Below are 11,669 nucleotides of genomic sequence, written 5' to 3'. Positions count from 1 at the left end.
TACATTGTGTTTTAACTTAATACTTATACCCAATTATCTTATGTATTAAAAAGTAGAATTACTGATTGATGATGTGTACATTGTGTTTAACTTAATACTTATACTTAGTATGTATATTAAAGTAGAATTACTGATTGATGATGTGTACATTGTGTTTAACTTATACTTAGTATCTTGTATCATATGTATATTAAAAGTAGAATTACTGATTGATGATATGTACATTGTGTTTAACTTATTACTTAGTATCTTATGTGTATATTAAAGTAAATTACTTTGATTGATGATATGTACATTGTGTTTAACTTAATACTTATACTTAGTATCATATGTATATTAAAGTAGAATTACTGATTGATGATGTGTACATTGTGTTTAACTTAATACTTATACTTAGTATCATATGTATATTAAAGTAGAATTACTGATTGATGATGTGTACATTGTCTTTAACTTAATACTTATACTTAGTATCATATGTATATTAAAAGTAGAATTACTGATTGATGATGTGTACATTGTGTTTAACTTAATACTTATACTTAGTATCATATGTATATTAAAGTAGAATTACTGATTGATGATGTGTACATTGTGTTTAACTTAATACTTATACTTAGTATCATTATGTATATTAAAGTAGAATTACTGATTGATGATGTGTACATTGTGTTTAACTTAATACTTATACTTAGTATCATATGTATATTAAAGTAGAATTACTGATTGATGATGTGTACATTGTGTTTAACTTAATACTTATACTTAGTATCATATGTATATTAAAGTAGAATTACTGATTGATGATGTGTACATTGTCTTTAACTTAATACTTGTACTTAGTATCATATGTATATTAAAGTAGAATTACTGATTGATGATGTGTACATTGTGTTTAACTTAATACTTATACTTAGTATCATATGTATATTAAAGTAGAATTACTGATTGATGATGTGTACATTGTGTTTAACTTAATACTTATACTTAGTATCATATGTATATTAAAGTAGAATTACTGATTGATGATGTGTACATTGTGTTTAACTTAATACTTATACTTAGTATCATATGTATATTAAAGTAGAATTACTGATTGATGATGTGTACATTGTGTTTAACTTAATACTTATACTTAGTATCATATGTATATTAAAAGTAGAATTACTGATTGATGACGTGTACATTGTGTTTAACTTAATACTTATACTTAGTATCTTATGTATATTAAAGTAGAATTACTGATTGATGATGTGTACATTGTGTTTAACTTAATACTTATACTTAGTATCATATGTATATTAAAAGTAGAATTACTGATTGATGATGTGATGTATGTGTACATTGTAAATGACTTAACATATTTGTAGTTACTACTTGAAAGAGTATCATATGTATATTAAAGTAATTAGGACTGATTTAGTACTTGTGATGCATGTACATGATTGATAGATGTTTAACTTAATACTTGTACTTGAGTGGTATCATATGATGTATATTAAAAGTAGAATGTACTGTACCTTAGCATTGATGATGTGTACATTGTGTTTAACTTAATACTTGTACTTAGTATCATATGTATATTAAATTAGAATTACTGATTGATGATGTGTACATTGTGTTTAACATAATACTTGTACTTAGTATCATATGTATATTAAAGTAGAATTACTGATTGATGATGTGTACATTGTGTTTAACTTAATACTTGTACTTAGTATCATATGTATATTAAAGTAGAATTACTGATTGATGATGTGTACATTGTGTTTAACTTAATAGTTATACTTAGTATCATATGTATATTAAAGTAGAATTACTGATTGATGATGTGTACATTGTGTTTAACTTAATACTTGTACTTAGTATCTTATGTATATTAAAGTAGAATTACTGATTGATGATGTGTACATTGTGTTTAACTTAATAGTTATACTTAGTATCATATGTATATTAAAGTAGAATTACTGATTGATGATGTGTACATTGTGTTTAACTTAATACTTGTACTTAGTATCATATGTATATTAAAAGTAGAATTACTGATTGATGATGTGTACATTGTGTTTAACTTATTACTTATACTTAGTATCATATGTATATTAAAGTAGAATTACTGATTGATGATGTGTACATTGTGTTTAACTTATTACTTATACTTAGTATCATATGTATATTAAAGTAGAATTACTGATTGATGATGTGTACATTGTGTTTAACTTAATACTTGTACTTAGTATCATATATATATTAAAGTAGAATTACTGATTGATGATGTGTACATTGTGTTTAACTTATTACTTATACTTAGTATCATATGTATATTAAAGTAGAATTACTGATTGATGATGTGTACATTGTGTTTAACTTATTACTTATACTTAGTATCATATGTATATTAAAAGTAGAATTACTGATTGATGATGTGTACATTGTGTTTTAACTTAATACTTGTACTTAGTATCATATATATATTAAAAGTAGAATTACTGATTGATGATGTGTACATTGTGTTGAACTTATTACTTATACTTAGTATCTTATGTATATTAAAGTAGAATTACTGATTGATGATGTGTACATTGTGTTTAACTTAATACTTGTACTTAGTATCTTATGTATATTAAAGTAGAATTACTGATTGATGATATGTACATTGTGTTTAACTTATTACTTATACTTAGTATCATATGTATATTAAAGTAGAATTACTGATTGATGATGTGTACATTGTGTTTAACTTATTACTTATACTTAGTATCTTATGTATATTAAAGTAGAATTACTGATTGATGATGTGTACATTGTGTTTAACTTAATACTTGTACTTAGTATCATATGTATATTAAAGTAGAATTACTGATTGATGATATGTACATTGTGTTTAACTTATTACTTATACTTAGTATCTTATGTATATTAAAGTAGAATTACTGATTGATGATGTGTACATTGTGTTTAACTTATTACTTATTATTCTAAATGTGTATTAGGTAACATGAATGTTACTTTAACAATGACATGAAAAGCTGTACTACAGCAACAACATCAACATTTGATTTTGTTATAATTACTTGTGTTGTATTTTAGGTTACGGTTTGGGTCTGATAATCACATTTGTTGGCCTGTATTTGATGACAACTCCACAGCCTGCATTACTATATTTAGTTCCTGTCACTTTGATACCTCCTTTGTTACTAGGTTTGGTACCAAAAGAACTTACCCTTATCTGGAATGGTTATAAGGTATGGTGCATTTATTTAAATTAAGAGTTATATGAATTTTTGTCTGTTTTAACCAATATGTTGTGATGAAAATACAGTATGGGGCTTTTTTTATTGCATTCTAATAGCATAGATTTCTTTTTTTCAGAAGTAGTTAAGCCTAACTGATAAAAAAAAAACTAAAGGAAACAAACTTTACTAGAGAAAATCTTTTAAAATATCAGTAAAACAATGCATGCATTTTTAGACATTTTGTTTTGAAAGCTTTCCATGTAGATCAACTCTTTTGATAATTTTCATATTTTGTACATAAACAGCTAGAGTATGTTATATTAAAAACAGTGTCGTTTCTGGTGTTGCTTTATCTGATGTCATGACCATACCTTTTGTTACCGTGGTCTGCAGTGTAGTTTTCATTACAAAAGTCTATTGTACTGAAAGCACACTCACCCACTTTGCTAGTTTTTTTACGTACCATCATGTGTATGAGGAGCTCTTGGTAGGAATTTATTACATAGACCACTAGATGAAACTAATAAAATTAGTGAGAAACTTTACAGTGAGGTTAAGATTTCAACTGTTTATTAAGTTACAAATATGGCTGATTTTATTTTCAGCATATTGACTCGGAAATGCTAGAGTAAAACCATGAGGGATAAAGGTTTCTGGAAACTGTTCAAGATGGATTTCTTCACCAATTGGTCAAGGAATCTACTGGAAATAATGCTATCTTAGATTTACTGATAACTTCTGATACAGGAATGTTTGAAACCATAAAAACTGTGGAATACCTTGGTACAAGTGATCATTGCTGTATTAGGTTTGATGTTTTGTTGCATATGGAAATCAGGAATAATGATAGTTTGATTCCAAATTTCAAAAAATAAATTTTCGAAGTGATGCAACAAGAACTACCTTTGGTCAATTGGTTAGCTGAGTAATTTGGAGACACTAAGAAAATGTGGAAATTTTTTAAAGAAAATATTTCAATGTTCAAAACATATTTCCTTACAGAAAAAAATGGTAGCTGTGAGTAAAACCCAAGTGGCTCATAAAGGGTATAAAGAGAGAAAAAACAGTATCACAAATTTAAGAAATTTAAATTAACTCATATTATAGAAGATTTAGAAGGTTATAGAAGATGAAGAAAGTTGGTCAAATAGAAAATTAGGACATCCAAAAATATGTATGAAAAATATTTGGCTGAATACATAAAAATTAACAGGAAGGATTTTTTAAGCAGCATTAGAAGTAAACAAAATGTTAGGATGAAGATAAGACCCTTGAGGGATGACAGAGGAAGGCTTGTATCTGATAATTATATAATGGTTAGGTTATTAACTTCCGTTTTTTCTTCAGTTTTACTAATGAAGACTTAAACAGTATTTCTCAACTTGAACAACTGGCAGATGGAAACAAAGTTGAACAAGACAACTGAATAAATTCTGAGCTTGTTAAAATAAATAGGGAAGTTCAAAGAATGATAAGGCTTCTGGGCCAGGTGATATTTCCCTGAGGGTTTTAGGGAGGTCAGGAATTGGATATGTGATGCACTTGCCACAATTTTTGTAAGTCCTTGAATAGTGCACAAGTACCAGTATATTGGAAATTATCCAATGGTCACTCCTGTCTTTGAATGAGGTAATAGAAGTTGTCCTAGTAATTCTAGGCCTATTAGTCTTATATCAGTTGTGGGAAAAGTCTGATCAAATATACATTGCAAAATTATTTAACAAAGATTAGTGTTATTGGATAGTTAATATGCTTTCATTAAGGGAAGATTTTTCCTTACAAATCTTTTGACGTGTGTTGAAAATATTTACTGTATGTGGAGACAAGGGTAAAGGTGTGGATTTTAATTTTTAGAAGGCATTTGATGAAGTACCACACAAAAGGTTTGTAAAGAAACATATCTCTCTAGGTGTGAGTGTAACTTGTAAAGAAACATCTCTATAGGTGTGAGTGTAACTTGTAAAGAAACATAACTCTCTAGGTGTGAGTGTAACTAATCAAAGTTAAAAGAGTGGCTTGACAGAAGAAAGTACAAGGATGTTATTAATGGAGTTCAGTCAAACTGGATTAATGTTGCATGTGATGTAACTCGGAGCACTCAGTCTTAGGACCATTGCTATTTTTGATTTTCATTAATGACATTGATGAAGGAATGGTCAATAAATTGCTTAGATTTGCAGATTATATTAAGGTCTTGGTTGTCATTGGCTGTGAAGAGGATGCTGCTGATTTACAAAAGGATTTAAATCATTTAGTGAGTTGGTTAAATAAATGGGAAATGGGGTTTAATTATGATAAATGCAAGATATTGCATGTAGGTTGTTGTAATTTGAATTATAAGTGTAATTTTTTTGGAGAATAACCTTAATTGCATTATGAAAGAGAAAGATTTTGGTGTAATGGTTGGCCAGTCTCTTAAGCACCAACAGAAGATTATAGTCACTGTATGGTGGTCTGTGGCTGGTATTATCCATTACAGCTTGCTCAGCCAGGGCCAGAATATCCCTGTGGAGGTTTACTGTCAATAATAATAATAATATATATATATATATTCAAACATCTAAGCACACCCTCTACATTCCTATACTCAATTACACAATCCCCTTCAAACTTATGGTCAGCTACTGGTCAGTTACCTCTTTCCTTCTTTGTGAACCTGACGATGACCGAAAAAGGTCGAAACGTTCGCTCCTCTATGTAAAAAAAATGTTTCTCAACCCAAACCAGCCTTTTTTACATATATATTTTTCTATACAAGTGGGGTTTCTCGTCATCACTGTCAAGAATTAGAAGAAATGCATAGAAAGTTGCATGAAAGGATGCCAGCACTAGTCAATCTTGCTTCATGATGATGATGAGCTCCAGAAGCTCAATAAATTGGGCTATAAAACATTGTCTCATCCTCCTTACTCACTAGGCCTTTTCAAGCACTTGGACAACTTGTTACAGGACAAAAGATTCAACTACAGAGCAGCAGCAGGGAATGGCTGTTCTAGTTTTATCATCATGATGTAAATAATCTTGTTTCTCATTGGCACAAGTGTGTAGATTCAGTAGGTTCCTATTTTGATTAATGAAGTTGCTTTTGAATTTTTTTATTCCTTATTAAAGTTACAATTTAAAATCTACCATTATTTTTTGAACACCCTAATAATTTCATTTATATATACATATGTATATATAGGTCACTGATTGGGTCACATTTGGAGTATTTTGTTCAGAGGAAGGTTACTAAAATGGTACCTAGGATGGAGAAGTTGTCATATAAGGAAACATTAAGATCCTTAAAATTATTTTCTTTTGAAAAATGAAGAGTTAGAGAGGATCTGATTGAAGTGTTTAAGATTGTAGAGGGAATTGATGTTGATGGATCAACATTTTTTATACTTAAGAGAGGATAATTATGGAACTATGGAATACAAATATAGATTTAAGCAAGGTAGAAGCTGTCTTCAGCTAATAAGATTTTATTTTTCAAATAGGATGATTGGTCTGTGGAATAGGTTGCCTTCAGATGTCGTGGTGGCAGTAAATTTGAGTTACTTTAAAAGCTTGATAAAGGCTGACTTTACTTTTTTTTTAGATTTATTTATTTAATGAATTTATTTGAGTGTAGAGGATGGAACAGTCAAGATGGACCAACAAGTCCCTTGTTCCTAAACATTATCTTATGTTTGTTACCAGTAGGCACTAGTCAAATTTTCCAAGTGATAGACACTATTTTGCATTAATACCATTCTTTGAATTTAATGATAAATATCTTTGAACAGCCAGACAAGGAAACGGTGTTTCACAAAAGTGACGTTATGGTAAAACAACCAACAACAAGTTGATATGGCTATATGAATGACGTTATGGTAAAACAACCAACAACAAGTTGATATGGCTATATGAATGACGTTATGGTAAAACAACCAACAACAAGTTGATATGGCTATGTGAATGACGTTATGGTAAAACCAACAACAAGTTGATATGGCTGTATGAATGACGTTATGGTAAAACAACCAACAAAAAGTTGATATGGCTATGTGAATGACGTTATGGTAAAACAACCAACAAAAAGTTGATATGGCTATGTGAATGACGTTATGGTAAAACAACCAACAAAAAGTTGATATGGCTATGTGAATGACGTTATGGTAAAACAACCAACAACAAGTTGATATGGCTGTATGAATGACGTTATGGTAAAACAACCAACAACAAGTTGATATGGCTATATGAATGACGTTATGGTAAAACAACCAAAAACAAGTTGATATGGCTAGGTGAATGACGTTATGGTAAAACAACGAACAACAAGTTGATATGGCTATATGAATGATGTTATGGTAAAACAACAACAAGTTGATATGGCTGTATGAATGACGTTATGGTAAAACAACCAACAACAAGTTGATATGGCTGTATGAATGACGTTATGGTAAAACAACCAACAACAAGTTGATATGGCTGTATGAATGACGTTATGGTAAAACAACCAACAACAAGTTGATATGGCTATATGAATAAGCTGTTTTGTATATATTAAAAATGGAATGATATACACTATTTCAGATGGTGGAGGTCCTGTCAAAGTGGCTAGTCAGTGTAATTTAATAGTTTGAAATAACAATGTATTATTTTGTTGAACATTTAGTAACTGTTTGAAAAGTATTAGTTTTAATTTTGTTGTAGAAACAACTAATGTCTAATGCATTACATTTGTCTTTAACTTGTCAGAATAACTTGTCCTGATTTCCTCTGTTTAGCAGAGTGTGTGAATGAAACAGAGGAAAATCTTTGACTTGAAACTGTTCATATGTCTTTCATACCTTTTATGGATTTACAATTTTTAGAAAATGTATAGAAATTTGGAATGAGAAATTGATAGTTGCAAATGGCTGTAAAGTATGTCCTGACAGTATGTGTTGATTTTTATCTAAAAACTAATTTGTTGCAGTCAGTACTGTATATGTACCCACACAATTAGGCAGAATTCCCTTACGAATGCACAGTGTTATATTTAAAGTACACATAAACAACTTGAATGATGTGTCTTTTCTTTTCAGCGTGCCGACAATGCAGAGAATGAGCGAGATTCAGCTAATCCTCCAGTAGAGATTGTAGAGCCTGTAACACCTGTTACCAATAGTGAGGAGAGAAAACCGGTTCTTTCTGGAGAAGGTACCAGTGAACATGCAGAATACAAGAATTTGCTGCATTCATAATTAGGGATACAAGAAAACTATTCACAAAATTAATTGTATAAAGATTTTCCCTACTTTAGAATTTGACTTCAGTCACAACTGCCAATATGCATGGCTGAAAATATCACACATCATTTATACCACACACAAGTAATTACCTGTGGCTTGGAGAGAGTATTTGATTACATTTTATATCACACTTCTATATTTAGTTGTGTCATACTGATGTGAGTTGAATTCTTCAAAGTGTATTTGTTGTAGAACAATTGTTTCAGTTTGTCACTTTTGAAAATCTCTAAAGCATTTCATTTTCTTTTTTTGAGCCAATCTGTTTTTTCAATACTATGAAGAGGGTACCAGTTTTAAAGAGTTTTAACCTCATAGTTAGCCCTTATTTTTACTAAAACTCCTATTGAAGTGATTAAGTTTGCTATAAAAAATGACTGAAGAAAGCAAGCTAGTGTAGTGTATTGATTCTGCTATATTTACTTGTTGCAAATACTTATAAATATGGATTCCATGTTGTTGTTGTTGTTTGTTTCTAGTACAGGAAATGAACAGTAAAATATTTTAGTTTCAGTAACTTATGCGAAAAGATGTGGGTAAAATCTCATCTTTCTATGACATTGTTGTTACAATTATTATTAACCATTCATAGTGAATATTATTTGTGTTGTCAGTGAAGTGTTAACAAGAAATGCTAATTAACTTGGCTTTTAATTTCTGTATCTTTTCCTGCAGTAGAGGCCTGGTGGTTAAGGCAATCGACTCGTAATCGATGTAGCAACGATACAAATGTAATCCCTAATATCTTGTTTGTGAAAGATTGATATCAGTCAATTTTACATCTCATTCATTTTTCAATATTTTCTCAATGCAGTGTTTCAATAGACATAGGAAGGTTGCATTTATAGCCAAGTTCTAAATACAGTGTGGTTCCAACTGTAATATTTATTATTTTATTATTACTGGCTGATAATTCCAGTTTCATTCTGCACAATTGTTTTGGTTTTCGAATTATCATCTAATAAAGAGAAGCAGAAAATAGAAGAAGAAATTCATACTTTTACTGTAATATTTACAGAAATTACCACAACTTGTGACTCAGTAATTGGCCCGGCATGGCCAAGAGTGTTAAGGCATGCGACTCGTAATCTGAGGGTTGCGGGTTCGCATCCCCATCGCGCCAAACATGCTCGCCCTTTCAGCAGTGGGGGCGTTATAATGTGACGGTCAATCCCACTATTCGTTGGTAAAGAGTAGCCCAAGAGTTGGCGGTGGGTGGTGATGACTAGCTGCCTTCCCTCTGGTCTTAACACTGCTAAATTAGGGATGGCTAGCGCAGATAGCCTTCGTGTAGCTTTGCGCAAAATACAAACAGAATAAACCACATCCTGCAGTAGAAATATGGTAATATAATATCTGGTACATAGGAATCTTGAGGACTTTTATCTTGTAGTCTGCTCATAAAGGTAAGAGTTCACTTATGAGTTACAACGTGCATGTTATAACCGAGTTTTGTTCATGAAATAAATGGGTGTACGATACTCTCATGTGTTAGATACTTTACATGATGGTACATGTCAGTAACTGGAAGTGGAAGAAATAACTTAAGTACCAGTTTTTTTATAACCATAAAATAATTCTTAAACATCAAGTAACCAAGTTCTTATGTATGTGTTTATAATGTTCAGGTTTTGTTACTGTACGTTACATTGTACTAGTTAAGATCAAATAATTAATCTTTCTCCAAATTAAAAAAAGAACAAAAACATCGAACAAAGATATTTACACTATATATAAAAATACATTTTATAAATCAGTTTCAGATAAACCAGGTTTTAAAATGTTAATTTCTGTGTTTAGAAAATTTGTTTAGTGGTGACCTGATGCACGTGACGTCTAAATCCAGTATAGGTAGAAAGAAAAACTACATTTAGTAACGAATTTTCAGCACCCTCTAAACGTTTCGTTGGTAACACTTGGAAACTAAAAATCTTTGGTCGTTAATAAAAAATCAGTGTTAGTTGACTTTAAACTATAAATATTTATAATTCACCCAACATTTTGGAAATACCAAAGAGTACGTGAATATTGTTATACAAACTAGAAATGTGTACAACAGAGGCCTTCTGTGAGGCGTCTTTTGACCACTAGATGGTGTTTTCGTAATGCCTACTATCAAAATATCGATGAAAACGTGTGGTTGTACTATGCTCATTGTTGTTGATTTTGAAATTGTGCCGACCAGCAAAGCCCCAGTATATGCTCAGTAACAACATTAACTCAATCCGCTCTGCTAACTTAAAGCGAACATGATAAAAGACGTAACTTTCTACATATACCACTGAAAGAACGTAGGCATCGATTTGTACCTGAACAACACTGACGGCCAAACGACGTGTCTCCATTTGTGTTTTGTGTGCTATTTAGTTTTCGGATGTGATGATGTTGGGCGAATTATAAATCATCTCAACTGTTTTAATTTTCAAAACTTTCCATTGTAAAATGTATTTGAACTTCACAATATGAATTTAAAACTTTATCTCTAAAGTCCCTTTAAATTGAAATTTCAGTATTTCTAAGAAATGTTTTATGGTGAAACATGAAACGTTCCTAGTTTTTCTTTGAGTATGTAGCCAATCTAAGTTTCAAGATTTGCTTTGTATGTACGTTTAGCACATTTAGAAAGCAAGGTTCAGGTATTTTTTTTCTGTTTCCGTAAACGAAACTTGGTTATTTAGCGTGCTTTTGTAAGGTGTGTAGTTTCTGAGAATTAAACCGTTGTTGTTAAAAGTATATTACAGAGGAAAATAAAAGGTTCTAAGGGAAATACTGCTGATATTTTGTGATGGTATACATTTGAGGTATGAAACTAAGAAAACACGTTTTACGTACAAATACGGGCGAGTTTGTTGACATGTTAAAATAACTAAAACAAAATATCGTAATGCCTTGTGAATTATTCCGTAATTTGTGTCGACAGTTGAATCAGATCATTAGTTGAACTAAAACTCAGTAATATCCACTTATAATAATAACAACATACAGAAATGTCTGTTTTCAACCAGAACGAGTGACTGATAGTTATTTCTTATAAGACTCAAATAAAACGGTTTTCGTTTTTTAGTAATAGTTTAAAAGAATGACAGGACTTTGAACATTAGTTGGAATTACAGACGTGAAGTCAGTTAACGAATTCCTTGAAATATTTTTAAAAGTAATTCTTTTCTCCCTTTAG

General features: G+C 30.5%; 1 long non-coding RNA gene across 1 annotated transcript; it reads left to right on the top strand.

The window, feature by feature from the left end:
• Positions 1–2,311: 2,311 nt before the first annotated feature.
• On the top strand, positions 2,312–11,261 carry LOC143250387 (uncharacterized). Its single transcript, XR_013028152.1, has 2 exons — positions 2,312–3,245; positions 8,291–11,261. It is a non-coding gene; the product is annotated as an uncharacterized LOC143250387 (long non-coding RNA).
• The last annotated feature ends 408 nt before the right edge of the window (positions 11,262–11,669 follow it).

The sequence above is a fragment of the Tachypleus tridentatus genome, chromosome 5 (assembly GCF_004210375.1).
Source record: "Tachypleus tridentatus isolate NWPU-2018 chromosome 5, ASM421037v1, whole genome shotgun sequence".
NCBI classification, from domain to species: domain Eukaryota; kingdom Metazoa; phylum Arthropoda; class Merostomata; order Xiphosura; family Limulidae; genus Tachypleus; species Tachypleus tridentatus.
Note: the sequence above shows the minus strand (reverse complement) of the source record. Positions and strands in the feature narration are given on the sequence as shown.